This window comes from Equus caballus, chromosome X (genome assembly GCF_041296265.1).
Source record: "Equus caballus isolate H_3958 breed thoroughbred chromosome X, TB-T2T, whole genome shotgun sequence".
Taxonomy (NCBI): domain Eukaryota; kingdom Metazoa; phylum Chordata; class Mammalia; order Perissodactyla; family Equidae; genus Equus; species Equus caballus.
Window position 1 is genome coordinate 78551064 of NC_091715.1, and position 16004 is coordinate 78567067.

General features: G+C 37.1%; 1 protein-coding gene across 3 annotated transcripts in view; it reads right to left on the minus strand.

Annotated features, from left to right (window-relative positions):
* The window catches only part of HDX (highly divergent homeobox), a 194756-nt gene that overhangs the window by 132479 nt on the left and 46273 nt on the right, over nucleotides 1–16004 (minus strand). Inside the window, exon 1 of one of the 3 annotated variants that reach the window (XM_014729019.3) lies at nucleotides 10275–10501. The exons of 1 other annotated variant lie outside the window; for it this stretch is intronic. The gene's annotated coding sequence lies outside the window, so the exon portion shown is untranslated. Of the gene's footprint in view, nucleotides 1–10274; nucleotides 10502–16004 lie in introns of those variants that run through there. One more of the 3 variants, XM_070256730.1, reaches the window with a different exon arrangement.

Here is a 16004-nt window from a genome sequence, read left to right on the forward strand (position 1 = left end):
TATTATTTGTTTATTGGGCTATAATTACTGAAATGCATTGCACAGAGCTCTTATCTTCCATTTTAGAGATATAATTGGCCTCTATCACTTAGGTGGAAATATGAAACAGGAAATTTTAACAGCAACCTGTCATTGACTTTCTCAGAGCACAAAGAATTTGTACACTGCCCTCACTTTAAAAAACACAAAGATTCTATGTAATTAATATTCATATTTTCATCTATATAAAAGCTAAAAATATATTCATAATGATGGGCACAAATTGCAAGATAATTTTATCTATACACTCTCCCTATAAATATATGAAAATAGAGACATCTACAGAGACATCTACCTCTACAACAACATATCTAATGTCTAAATTCAAAGGGGATTAATGCTTATTTTTTAAAAACCACTAGCAAGTAGATAAGCTAGATCTCAGATTGTTTCATCAATTTTAAGAATTTATTAGCTTTTAATGGTACTTGCCTTTATCACAAAGCGGTAATATGTTAAAATAACAGAATACCTTTAAACTACAAATACTTTATCAAACACTCAGATATCAAAACTCATAACAAAATTAAAAAGATCAATTTCAAACAGATAATCGTTCGGACAACAGGAGCATAAACAGCGCCTCAGTGGATAAGTGATTTCCTGTTGTTTTTAGCTCTGCTTTTATACAATCCCTTACGCATACACCTATACAGACTATATGACAACTAATGACCAGTAATATATAGCATCTCCTGATGAGCTAAATAGAACCTTGATCCATACATATTTGTTGAATAAATTGTTTCTTTTTATATTTCTAGCCCCAAGCAAATTGTGCAAGTAGATCATTTCTATCTTTCACTAATAAAAGTGTTTCCACTGCCACAAGCATTGACCACTAATATCTTGCAATTCACATCCTAGGTTAATACCTTTAAAATGTAGATTGCATTTTCATTTACTTTTGAGGGAAGCTCTATAAAATTTCCCATAGCTGCACATTGAAAAAATTATTGTTAATAAATTATTCATTAGATCAAAATAATCTAGATGTCTCTTGGATTTCACTATACTGTGAATTTATTCTTAATAGTTCTCTCCTAACCTTTTTTTCATCATCCACATAACTCCATCCTACCCTATCCTAATTCCTCTCTCGCCCCACTCCCAGCAAGAATTTGACTGGTAATTAAAATTTGTTTTAAAAGGTTAAAGACGTATTTCTTCACTTGGATTAGATATTCTTTCGGTGTTTTGCGAATCAGATTTACATAGTATATGTTAAGATTTAAGGGTAGTTTTACTTAAAAGCAAAGAGATGGACTATTTGGTTCTCTTATACCTTCCACTCCTGATTTTACTGCAAAAGACTGTAAAAACTTAGAGGAAAAAAGTATACATTTTGTTCTTTGGGGGTTAGAGGAAGATTCCTCAAAGCATGCCATCCAGTGGTAAGAGAGTAGTCCATAGATACACACATACATAGTGTTAAAATAATATACACACATATTTAATTCATCAAATTGTAAAAGCATAAATTTATCCCCACAAATACTTTTAATAGACTAAGAAGCTGCTTAATGACTTAAAAGCCTCATGGAGCACAACTCAAATCTGAGGGCCCCCAGGTAAAGCCCTTTATTTTTGCTTCCTTTGAAAGAAAAAAAACCAAAAACAAAATCTTTCTTATTCTGCCAAAATCTATATTTGGGTCTCTGTTTGAGGAATTCTGCCTTAAGGTACTCAATTCATTCCATTAAATGTCTTTTAATTGTGATTTATGACTATGAAATCGGGTTTGTCTTTATACCTGGTGGAAAGGCTCTGTGTATGAGTGAATGCATGCATAGTGTGGGGGTTTTGCCAAGATTACGAGCAAAATAAAAACCACAAATTTAAAAATTGTCACAAAACTTGCAGACCTCTGAAAATATGTCCTTGGACCCCTAGGGCTCTTCAGACTTCAGTTTGAAAGACACTGCCTTATGTTAAGCCTTTGACACTAAGATAGAAAACATATGCTATTGCCAAAACAGAGTCGTGCGTATGTTTAAAGAATGGGATTAACATTGACCTCTAATGTTTTTGTTGGCACTGTATTTCTCCTGCCTAGTCATATTTCTCACATGGATTTGAGACACAAAAGGGGAGATTGTTACACAACTAATGTGCTTCTGGTATTTCATCACAATTATATTCCTTAGTGTTAATCAGACCAGATCTGAACACATGGAATATACTGTCCAGGGTTTGATCATGAGGATGTTCAGGTATTGTTATTTATATTAATCAAATTAAATTAATATTTAATTCAGGTAACCTGATAACCATTTGCAAGAAGATTCTCAAAGCTGGTTAAACTACAGCTTCACCTGTGAATCGTAAGACCACAGATTGCTCCCGTATACTTTGCAGTAGTGAGAAATCAAAGCAAAACTTTTTGCAAAATGACCCTTTCCTCTCCAAGTCACTGCTCTCAAAAGTTGCCGGTATATAAATGTATTACCAAAGATATTTTGACAACTTACTAATCCATTTAAATGTATTTATTAAGCATATTTTGCATACATAACACCATTAATGTACTGTGTTCTGAACGTAAGTCTTAAACCAATTTCAAAGGGGTCAAGAGAGTCAAAAGAACAAAAGTGTTTCTCAATAATTTCTTTATTACTTCTCTTTAAAGTTGAAGGTTAGAAAGTGGGCAATGAATGGTAGCGATGGTAGTTATTAAGATACTGTTTTCTTACGAAAAGCTTACACAATTTTGAGGGCTTTGCCTGAACTTAATATTTTTTATTAATGTATGGATTTAATAACTTCTCAAAATCTAATTAATAAACAGAATCATAGAATTTTTAAGCTAGAAATACCTTCATATATTATAAAGATTATGCTTTCATTTCAGCTAAGTAAACTGAGGGCCAGAGATGTGAAGTAACATTTCATAACTTGTTTTACAAAAAATGTCTAGTGTATTTCGTAAGCTCTTTAATGTCTAATTCACTTTGTCCAACATCTAGCATATTATAAAAAACAAACTTACTAAATAAGTGCTTTTGAGGGTGATGATAGATATCAACTAAAGGACAATCTTATTTTTTTTTAAAGATTGGCACCTGAGCTTACATCTGTTGCCAGTCTTTTTTTCTTCTTTTTCTTCTTCTTCTCCCCAAAGGCCCCCAGTACATAGTTGTATATTTTAGTTGCAGGTTCTTCTAGTTGTGCTATGTGGGTCACTGCCTCAGTGTGGCCTGATAGGCGGTGCTAGGTCCACGCCCAGGATCTGAACTGGGGAAACTCTGGGCCCTTGAAGCAGAGCGTGCAAACTTAACCACTCAGCCACAGGGCCGGCCCCAGCACAACCTTGACTATATCAATTTGTTAGGATTGCTGTAACAAAGTACCAAAAACTGAGCAGCTTAAACAGAAATTTATTGTCTCGCAGTTCTGAAGGCTAGGAGTCTGAAACCAAGGTGTTGTTAGAGTTGGTTCCTTCTGAGGACTGTGAGTTAAGGATCTGCTCTAGGCTCTCGCTTTGGCTTTTAAATAGCCATCTTCACATTCACATGGCATTGTCCCTGTATGTGTCTGTATGCAAATTTCCCCCTTTTATAAAGACATCAGTCATATTGGATCAGGGGCCTACTCCAGTGTGACCTTATCTTAATGTAACTAACTACATCTGCAATGATCCTATTATAAAATAAGGTCATATTCTGAGATACTGGAGGTTAAGACTTCAACACATGAATTTTGGGGGAGAGAGGGACACAATTTAACCCATAACACTGACTAACTGATTATTCCAATAACAAGATTAGAATCTGACTATCAGACAAAAAGGCCATCAACTCCTGTGCCCCACACCAGAGATATCTACATCCTAATTCCTGGAACTTGTGAATATGTTAGATTCCATGGCAAAAGTGGATTAAGGTTGCAGGAGGAATTAAAGCAGCTAATCAGTTGATTTTAAAATAAAGAGATTATCCTAGATTATCTGAGTGGGCCCAATGTAATCATGAGGATCCTTAAATGTGGAAGATGGAGGCAGAAGAGTGTCAGAGTGATGCAACGTGAAAAAGATTTGATCAACCATTGTCAGCTTTAAAGATGGAAGGGGGCTACAAGTCAAGGAATGTGAGTACCCTCTAGAAGCTGGAAAATCTAAGGAAACAAATTCTTTCCTAGAGCCTCTAGAAAGGAAAGCTCTTCTGACACCTTGATTTTAACCCAATGAGACCTATCTCCGACCATCAGAATTGTAAAATAATGTATGTGTTGTTTTGAACCACTACATTTGTGGCAATTTGTTACAGCAGCATGGAGAAAACTAATACACTTCTTCTTGAAGTTATTAGTGACTGTGACTCCAATACATCTATATTCTTCTGTAACATTCTATTGACAAGTCAAGTAATTAGGATAAGTATCATTTCAATGGTAAAGCCATTACGATCACTTAAATAAGTGTGTTCCCTTACACTCTTAACAATTTTACCCATCACATAGGTGTAGCTATCCTCTTAATGAGATAATGTTGAATCCAGAATGGAGCAAAGCTTATGTATGTTAGCCAGATAATATTTTGATTACATATTTCTTTACACATGTGAAAATGGACAAAAGGAAATTCAGAGTTTTTTCTATGACTACCAGCTCTTAAAAGTCTAAGTTGCACAGGAAGTCATATTTCACTTTACCTTAGTGCTTCTCAGACCTTAATGTGACTATGAATCACCTTGGAATCTTACTAAGATGCAGATTCTGATTCAGTAGGTCTTGGGTGGGGCCAGAGATTCTGCAGTTTCTCAGTAGTTCCCAGGTGATGCCCACGCTGCTACTCCATGGAACACGCTTTGAGTAGCAAGGATTTAATAGATACAGATGCACCAAACCTTACCAGAAAAGTAAATTGGCTCCACATCACAATTGATACTGAGTTCAAAAAAAGTCTCTCTCTACATTAAGTAATAAAAGTTGGAAAAAGGAAAAAAAAAACTCAAATTGACCTTTGGCATCTTTTAAGCATTCATTGGTGATAAAAGTGATACTATGGGTTCTAAATAAAATACCTGACTGACTATTTTAATAATTTACATACATATTCAAAAATAACTTTATCTTGTGTTAGAATAGTGGAGATAAGTCAAGGCTGAGCATTTTAAACCTAATGTAATACTTCCCACTAATACAGAATATATTTCTTCTTCGACATTTTACAATGCCCCGGATCTCTTCCAATTGTTGCTTTGTTGAGGAGATTTCAACACAGCAAGTGATTGGTCTACGAAAAGGCAAAGATATTTGGAGAATGGGTCTCAGATAATTACTTTCCTAAATGGCATAGCTATTTCATCCATAAAATACACGCTAGACAGACCAAGCTAACCAAGTAAGAAAGTATAATATATAAAAAAGTACATTAAAGCAACATATTAGTGTGGTAGAAAACATCTCATAATTATCTTTTCATTAAACCCAATGAAGAAACACTTTCACCATTGCTTGGTACTTGACAGTAGTAAAGAATACAGGATTGGGTCTACATGCCTTCTGCCACAGAAGCCATTGGTGGTCAGTACAATGATCCTTTTCTCCTAAACCTCAGCCTTGCTATTAAAGATTTTCATTTCCACTAAGAGAAAAGGAAAATGTCATAGGCATTAGACACTCAGAAAGAGAAAAATGTTAGGGGGAAATTATACACACTCACACACACAAAATTTTTAAAAACAATAAATAAAGACAGGCCTCACTCTAGTTCTCCAATCTATAACTTAGGAGTTAAGAGTGCAGCCTCTAGAATGGCACCTGCTTTAAAGTGCTAGCTCTGCTACTTACTATTTGTATGACCTTGGGTAAGACAAATGCTTGTCTACATGAGAAAAGTATCTACCCAGGGCATGTAAGTCACATGTTTGCATGGCTGTTTTAAGAACCTTAAATAAATTGTCCCCAACTGCAAGGGAACAGAGGTTAAGAAAACGTTTTTCTGAATTTTTGCCACTCTGACAAACAACACGTTTAAAGAGTGTAAGGATCAACCTATTGGACATAAGTCTAGTTATAAAACAATAAGAGACCAAGAAGGTAGGGCAGCTGCTGTTGTAGATTTAATTACAGATGACAGATGTAAAGTATAGCATTTAATTGACACAATACAATCTTATTTATTCAGTTGCCATCCACTTAGATCTCTGGTTAATCCAGACAACTTTGCTACTAGTTGGCACAAGCATGACTCCATTTGCACAGACAGGTTTCAATTTATTGTCTTGAACTTTTATGCAGAGTGGAAAGATCTCAGGATGCTAGTGACAGCTTCTGAATATACTAACCTCTCCAGTTGCCTTCTTATGCAGAATATATCTCCCTAGAACTTTCACTGTTTACTTCCAAACCAGTATGCCTAGACATAGTGTACTCGATGCAAGTATATTAAGACACCACCAATTTCATGTTTAGCTAACTGACTCCACTGTAAAGTTAAAAGCAACAATTCAAGTATTTTTATCTAGTTGGAGATTATACTACACAAAACTATAATTTCCTCTGGAAGTACAATGCAGTTTTCAAAGCGAAATTAATTATATTTTTTAAAAATATATTTTATACAAAATTTCATGCCATCTTTTTCAACTAAGACTGAGAGAGTGTATTTTAATAAAATACCTAAAAAGAAATGTAAGTATACACCCTTTGGGCAAGCTTAGAAATCACTGATTTTGTAGAAGTAGTATGGTGTTCATGGAAAACATTATGGTATAAAACACACACGTGCATGTGCACACACACACATACCTATACTCACACACACACACACATATTGGGCTGAGACTCTAGAGATTTAGATCCTCGCTAAAGCTCTGCCAAAAATTCACTGCATAATAACTTGGTCAAGTACAGCTTGGTGATTAAGAGTCAAAAAGACCTATGTTTGCATCCTGACTGTGACATTTTGTAGCCGTGTGTCCCTGGGAAAGTCAACTACTTTGAGCCTCTGTTTTCTCATTTGTAAAATGGGAAATAATACTAGAAACTATCTCAGAAGGATGCTGTGAGGTTTAAATGTGATAACATACATGAAGTTGTTAGCACAATGCCTGGCACTAAGTGCTTAATAAATATTAGCATTTATAAATGGTGGTAAGGTACTTCATGTCTCTGGGCTTCAGCTTCCTCATATGTAAAATAGGGGGATTGGCTTGTCATTAGAAAATCCCTTCCAGCTCAAACTTACAACTTAAATGAGAAAGTCCAATGCTATCCTCTCATTCAGACAAGAATTCTAAAATAAATCTTAAAACACAAACTTCAGACTCTTATTTTTTTTTCATATTTTATTTTAAGCTCTCTAAAATGAGCACCATATTCCTAAGCATTACATTCTATGTAGAGGGTGCTTTACCTTTGAACAGTTCTGTCTATTGGTCTACATGTAAACATCCAAGTAAATCTTATTAATTACTATGCAAGCATGGAACAAGGTAAAACACTTTGAGGGGATTCACATAATGTAGGTAATAAGAGAAAAAGTCAAGAAGAAAGGATCTTTCCCATATAGTAAATAACATTCACAGTTCACTGACAATAATCTGTGACAACAATTTTCAAATTTACAGATTATAATATCCTTCTGAACTGCTTTTCATCCATGTTCCTAAACCACAAACCTTGATGTGATATTGCGATGATGCCTCAAAGTAAAGCAGCAGTGAAAATGAAACCTTTAAAAAGGGTCTATATTAAACCACGATCACACTTTCTTTCAAATAAAACTGAGATCCATGGAACAATGTAGTTTGAAGCCCAAGGGGAAGAAAAGTGACAACTCATATGCTACATAATAGCAATTATGGCAACCATCACAATGATTAGCTCTGATTCAAGAGAGGCACAAATAAAAACTGTAAGTGATGGTTAATGTAAAGCAGCAATTGCAAGATATATTGCAATAAAAAGTGACTAATTAAAGCAGAAATTGCAAGATATATTACAATAAAAAGTGAATAATTTATAGATTTTAAGAGAAGATACATAATGCAATGTAATCAAAGAGATATACAGAAAAATAGAAATTATTTAGTATTTCTCAAACTAAGAAAATTACAGACAGAACCACTTCCGGAATAACGTTTCCTTGGTCTTGTTTATGAGGACAGAATATATTTGGAGGCCATCCATTATATAGAAATGTCCATATAGTCTTTTCTCTAACTCAGATTCAGGTTTCTTCAGTCACAAGAGGGTCCCTTGCCCGACCAACGATTAATGTTTTCACATATATACAGTTCTCTCTATAACAGTATTACTTCATTTCCCAAGAAATCGGGAAACAAAGACCATATATGGCTATAGATATTTCAAATAGTCATCCAGGTGCTGTGGGCAGAGGATAAAGAAGTACATAGCATGGTCCCAACCCTTAAGAAGGGGTTTAAAATCAAGCTGAAGAGTCTAGTCTAACACTTACACACACAAAAAAAACATATAATAAGACAATATAAAGCATGCTATAAGAAAGTGACAAATACAAAAACTGATGTAAGAGTTCCAGAAAAGGTGAGCTTAATATGGGTTGGCTTAGACTTGGAAAGCACTTATGGAGCGGTGTAACTTAAGTTGAGCTTCCAAAGTGGGTAAGATATGAATAGGCAGAAAAGAAGGTATCCCAGGTGAAAGAAACGGTAAGAGTGCAAGGAGCAAAATTCCGGAGGTAGATTGGGGACATTAAGGAGAGTTGTGCACTGAAGAATAAAGTAAAATTAGGTTCCTGTGGTACAATGAAGCCAGATTATGAGGCTCTTTGCAATCCAAGTGGAACTGGGATTAGAACAAAAGAAAATAGGGAGCCAAGAATATTTTGGTGAAGAAAAATGGCTGGGTGAAAGAAGTGTTCATGGATCATTAGTCTGAAGGGATGAATTAGGGATTTGGCACACAGGTAAGGGCTGGCTAGGAGGCTACTGGAGTGACTAGATGGCTGGTGATGAGAGTTTAGATTGTAGAATAAGGGAAGAATGGTAGGAGAGAGTTTTCAAAGGAAGATTCACCAGGACTTGATAACCCCTTAACTATAAAAAATGGAGAAAAATCCAGATTCCTCTGTGAAATAGAGTTCATGATCAGACAGTGGAGGAGAATTAGTAACACTACTGAACGATTTCTCCACCAAGGACAGACAGGCAGGTTGTTCCTCACAGTTGCTGAGTAATATAGCCCCCCTAAAAGAAGGAGAGTTGGACAGGGTCTCTCAAAGTAGGATTTGACTTTGGTGGTTCTAACAGAAACACACAGGAAGAAGGAAGAAGGACTTAGCACTAAACCTGAAACAGAGACCAAGGCTTTATGAGACCATTCCAAGACAGAAAAAAGACAAGAAAGGAAAAGTTCTTATTCTGACTCTCCACAATGGACCTCACTCTGAATCTCTCCGGCCAGTTTTAAGTTTCCAAATCACTGAGTGGCACCCCAAATCAGAGTTCTTTGAAGATGAAAAGTTGGTTTCACTTGAATAATTAGTGTTTTTTTTTTCTTCAAGTGGTTTCTCACCTCAGCGATTTCTATTCTACAAATACCTCTCCGAGTTCTATTATTCCAAACCTGATACCTGCAGGTTAAGAATTTGCCTTCTTAAATTCCTCAGGCCAGATTCAAAGTAACTGGCAGATCCCTCTCTATCAACTGGAGCTTGAAACATCACACTGTCAACTCCCCAACCCTTCCCATATTCTGTCCAGATAGAGCTCAGCCCCACCTCCTCAAGCGAAACGGAAAAAGCGCCTGCGCAAACTCCACGCCTATTCTCCTCGCCCTGAACCGTCCCCCCGCCCCACCGCCCCACAAGTTGTTAATGCGCAGGCGCAGCAACCTCAGTGCTTTTTGAGTAAGGCTGTGAGAAATCTACTGTCCAGTGAAAGCTAGAAGTGGTAGAATTCACCGCCCCCCTCCTTTCTTCGGTGGCAGAGGCGCCACTTCTTCCTGCTCCGGGGCCAGAAGCGGGTCTCAAAGGTTGCCCTTTCTCAGCAAGGTCCTTCGCTCTCTGGCAATGCACACTGTATCCCTACACTCAGCTTGTTTCTAACCTCACGCTGCCGCCAGCCTTCGCTCGGAGGGTAGAGGCAGTTGGCTCCCCAAAAGCCGCACCAGTTTGTTGGCAGCCTCTTTAGGCCTCTGAACCTACGCACCCCCCCCCCCCACCTCCCCACCACCACTGGGCAGAGCATTAGCTAGGTGCCTTGCTCGCCCTCCTTCGCCCTTCACATCCACCCAGGCTGGGTGCTTACCTCGGGCGTGGTGCGGTCACGGGAGGGATCAGAGGATCCCAGATCAGATCAGTGCTGGGGCAGGCAGATTCAGCGAGATTTTTCCTGGGTCTCCACTGCCTTCTCAGACAATGAAATCAACGTGTCCGATCATCAATTCTCATCATGATCGTGACGTCACAAAAGACAGCGGCCAATGGGAGCCCGAGATCAGCTCCGGACAGTCCCTGGCCTCAGCCCAAAAACCCAAGAGTAGGGAGGGGAGAAGAGAGATAAGATAGCTGCCTGCAGTGGGGCTGTCTCTTCCTCGCACATATCAGCTGCGTCCAAGGCCAGGCCTCTCTGTACCTCTCTCTTCCTGAATAGCTGTGAACGTTCAGCATCCCTGTGATTATAGTAGTTATATGCCAACCATTTGAGCAGGTGTTGCCTGGTCTTCCAACTTGAGATTCGCTTTCAGCAGAATTGTTGCACACTGCCAAAATCAAATGATCACATACAGAAATACAGTCTTTGGGGTAAGTTTTCAATTATCAGGTATGTGCTCAGTGTTACTAACGTCAAGAAGGTGTCCATTGAGCCTTTGGAATTTGTCAGTAAGAGTGAGTGTACTATTTTATGTGACCAGTTGACTCTGGCTAATGTAAGAAATTAAAATTATGGGTTCTGTTCACCCACCCTCAATCCCTCTTCGCCAGAAGTTACTTAACTGATCACCATTACACTATAACAGAAAAAAACTTCAAGCCATATGTTACATCAGTTAACACTTGATATGTTCCTCCAGTTTTCTGGATGCCATGAGAGATCCTCTGCTGTTATGGAACTTACATCATTATTAGGAATACAAGATTAACACACATTAAAAATTCACAACAGTAAAATAAAGTACATGATCATTTGCTCAGTCATGAATTACAGACAAGAGCTTCATCGTTTAATAGAGACATCAGTGAGGTGATAGTCAAGGAAGCATTCTCTGTTGTAATTGAAACTTGATATGGTTCTTGAAGGGTGGATAAGAGAGAATAGAAAGCACTGTTTTAAAGGGGAAGGAATAGACAAAAGTGGGAAAGTACAGTATATATGATGTGAGGAGGTCCATGATGAAATCAGCCTGACAAATAGAGGGCATGTGTTAAGGACTAGTGAGAGGATAGGCTGATAATAAAAACATTTGAAAGTAGACAGAGAACCTTGATTTTATTAAAAGCCACCAAAAGCCCTAGGACAGGGTACCTCAACCCTCTACAGTCAATGATCTACATACAGAGCAGCTTGAGTGATTTTTTTAAAAACAAAAGTGAGATCATGCCCGGCTCCAGATTGTCCAATGGCTTCCATTCACATATACTATAAATTGCAAATTTCTTACCATAGCCTGAAGATCCTAAATGATCTGGCCTTCGCCATCTTTCTGGCCTCACCTCTTGCCACTCTGCCACTAACTCATTTTCCAATTACACCGGCCTTCTCTCTATTTCTCAAATAAATTAAGCTCATGACCACGTCAGAGCCCTTGCACTGTTGTTCCCTCTGATCTTTGTATGACATTCCCTCGTTTGATTCAAATCTCTGCTCAAACGTAACCTTTTTAAAATTGTTGCTTTTTAAAGAGATTATAACTTCTTTATAGGTAACCTCTTTCAAGATTTAGAGATTACACTGTAACCCTATTTAAAATTGTGATCTTCTTAACACTCTCTGTACCTCCCTATGCACCCCTCCCTGTTTTCTTTTTCTTTTTTTTATTGAAGTAACATTGATTTCAGGTGTACATCATTATATTTCAGCTTCTGTATAGAGTTATGTTTTGTTCACCACCTAAAGTCTAGTTGCCATCCGTCACCATACAAATGTCCCCCTCTACCCCTTTCACCCTCTCCTCACCCCCCTTTCCCTCTGGTAACCACCAATCTGTTCTTTGTATCTATGTGTTTGTTTATTGTTGTTATTGTTGTTTTTAATCTTCCACATATGAGTGAAATCATGTGGCATTTGTCTTTCTCCATCTGGCTTATCTCACTTAGCATGATACCTTCAAGGTCCATCTACATTGTCTCAAATGGCTCAATTTTGTCTTTTTTATGGCTGAATAATATTCCATTGTGTATATATATCATATAGTCTTTATCCATTCATCCTGTTTTATATTTTGTCATAGCACTTATTACCATTTAACATACTCTATATTTTTAGTTATTGCAGATATAAACTCCAGGAAGTCAGTCTTTTTTGCTTGTTTTGTTTAGTATTATATCCTGGCATCTAGAAGAGTCCTGGACACAAAGTAGATAAATCAGTAAGTACTTGTTAAATGAATAACTGAAAGCAAATTTTTCAAGTGATTAGTCAGTCATCAATTTGCAGTTTGAATCAGATTGGAGACAGGCTGGAGTGAGAGAGATCAGACAGTTGTAGTGGTGATCCAGCTTCTGCATGACTTGGGTCTAGATCAGGATGTTAAGAGCAGGAATGAAGAGAAATGATTGAAGTTGAGACATTTCAAAGAAGGAATGATAGGATTAAAGTGGAGGATTCAGAGATGACCTACCTATGATGGATTAACACATTCATTACCTACTGTATATCTTGAACCAAGGTGATCTGAGAGAAAAAGAAGGGCAATGTCCCTACCCTTGAAGAATTTATAGTCCAAGTGACAAGAGAAGACATGTAAGAAACAACAGTACAAAAAGAGGTAATTAAATGTATCCAGTTGCTAATTCTTCTTTTCTCCTCACACTTCATATATAAGCCATCAGTAAGTCCTGTAGGCTATACTTTCAAAATATGTCACAAATCTGAGCATTCCTTACTTTCTCCATCATTACTATATCAGTTGCAGTCACTATCACTTCTAGCTTGAACCACTGCAAAAGCATCTTATACGGTTTCCTATTGTCTACTACTGTCCTCTTTAATACTTTCTCTTAATAGCAGTCAAAATATTCTTTATAAAGTTGAATCAGATCATATCACTCACCAGCTTAAAGCCTTCCAAATGCTTCCCATTACGTTAACAATAAAGTTTCAAATCTTTGTTACAGTTATTTCCCACCACTTGTTTCTGCCCTGGTTCAATATACTACACTGGCTTTTTTTGCTCTCTCTCTTTTTTCTGGAAAACCTGTCCCCTCTTCAGAGATATTGCATTTGCTGTGCTTTCTTGGAAAACTCCTCCCCCAGATAGTCACCGGGCATACTTCTTCACTCAGGTTGTCTGCTAAAATTTACTTCCTCAGATGTGTCTTCATGGGCCAATCTATTTAAAACATTATCCCCAATCACTTTCGATCTCCTCTACCTTCTTTCTGTGCTTTATTTTTCTCACATCATTATGGGAAATCACATAATTTGCTTACTTGTTTATTTTGCTTTTCCCCAGTGAAGTAGGAATTTCATCTCTCTTATTTACTGTTATATACTTCAGTACCTAGAACTGTACCTGGCATGCAGTAAGCACTCAATGAGCCTTTGTTGAATCAATGGATGTAGGAAAGCATAGATTGCATGGTGTAGGCTAGAGTAATAGATATTCAGAAATCAGATATGTTTCTAGTACAATGTCTTAGGTATCTGTACCTGTCCTGTTCACAATATATGAATTAAAGCCATGTTTATTGAATTTTTAGGTGAAAACAATCTGGGAGGAATAATTAAAGCAAAAATTTAACCAAGATTTCAAAGATCTCAAAAGACTCAACATGCAAATGCAACAGGATCAAGTTTGACAAGGCTAAACAGTAAGTCTTAATTTTAGGTTTACAAAAATCACTTGCACAAGTACAAGATGGGCAATAAATACCTAACATGGGAAAATTTTACTTAAAAATTTTGTAAATTGAGTATGAGCTGGCATACCATAGCTGTTAAGCAAGATCTTTGAAACTTAACTACATTACAAAAAAGTTAGCCACTAAAGCAAGAAAATTAAGAGTGCCACTATCCTCTACCCTGATCTGACCATATCTGCTCTGTTCAGTTGATTGTTCCTTATTTTAAAAGAAGCATTCACAAATGGTTCAATCTGGAGAAGAGAAACCAGGAATGACAAGGCATGTAAAAAATATATGATATGAGGCAAGGGTCCAAAAGCTGAGCATGCTTAGTTTAAACAGGGAAAGACCTGGAGAAAATATAACTATCTTCAAATACTTAAAAGACTATTGGGGCAAAGATAGATGTGATTTGTGTGCTTTTCCAAAAGCCAAAACCAAGGCCAAAAAAAGAGAACTGACAGGGAAACAAGTTTCAGCTTAACATTCAAGTGTTCCAAAATGATAGAGACTACTTTGTAAAGTCAAAAGGCCTCAATCATTGGGAAGCCTCAAGCATAATGACCATCAATCAGGAATGAAGGGTTATCTATATTGAGAGAGTGATAAAATCCATAACAACATGGGCTTTACTAATTTTGGGGTCATGTCAGATAAGAATTAATCAGAAAAATGCCTTAAAGGTAGAAGTGGGTTCAGTCTTTTAGGATTTGGTTTGATGGAGCTGAATGGGAGGAAAGTTCTGGGTTGGGACGCCACTAATAAGAGACAAAAAATTTACAGCTCTCCTATTCTTCAGTAGGTAGAATCTAAATAAAACAATTTCAACAGTGCATTTTGGGTCAGTATAGGGCTGCATACACCAAAGAAAGTGTTTTCAACTTTCATTTTCCCTGTTTAAGCTTTTCCTATTAATAAGCAATTCATTTTCCAGTTCATTTTAACCAAAGCAAGCATTTACTGATATATGTGAAATCTGCCTACAGAAGCCCAGAACACAGCTCTAAACAATATGGCATGCCAGGCATAAAAAACCTAACTTCCAAGCTACTTAAAATTAGGTTAATTTCTCTTGTAGAGCTGATTTTTATTAATCAGAGGCTCAATGCTTTGTTTGTAGATTAGTGAATCTCTTTATTTCTTTCACTTTTTTGCTGTCTAACTTTTAGACGTTTGGTAGTTTACTGACATCTCCAGTCAAAGTTGGGCACCAAAAATTGATGAGAAAATTAAAATTGTGTTGTCCTTTTAAACGAGCTTGATTTAAATCATGAAGGGAATAATTTTAAAAAGAAAATGCAATGTTAAATTTATAGGTTTTCAATTATCCATGAGAGTCTTTTTTTCTTTTTTTTAAAGATTGGCACCTGAGCTAACAACTGTTGCCAATCGTCTTTTTTTTTTTTTTCTGCTTTATCTCCCCCAGTACCACCCCCCATACATAGTTGGATATCCTAGTTGCAGGCCCTTCTAGTTGTGGCATGTGGGACACCGCCTCAACGTGGCCTGACAAATGGTGCCATGTCCGCGCCCAGTATCCGAACCAGGGAAACCCTGGGCCGCCACATCGGAGCTCAAACCACACAGCCACTGGCTGGCCCCTATCCGTGATAGGCTTGTTCTTAGTATTTTGGTTAGTTACAAATATTCCATTTGAAGGAATTTCCCTTGCCTTACTGTGGGTCAAGACAAAGTAAAATCAGGAGGAAAATATACTCTGGCACAAACCTTTGGTGGAAAACTCCTCAGAATCATTATCTTCCTCTGCTGTAATGATTTTGTAAATAACCTCTGCAGAATTCCAACCTTGTATTGTACTTATTAAGGTACCTCATTTTATAGAAAATGTATTAATGAAAGTTGTTCTCATAACAAATTTCAAAAATGAAAGTGATTTCTGAACTCCGCTGCAGTTCTTGAAATGTGATGCATTACTAATATTCCTGTTTGTTTCTACTTAAACCATGTTTTC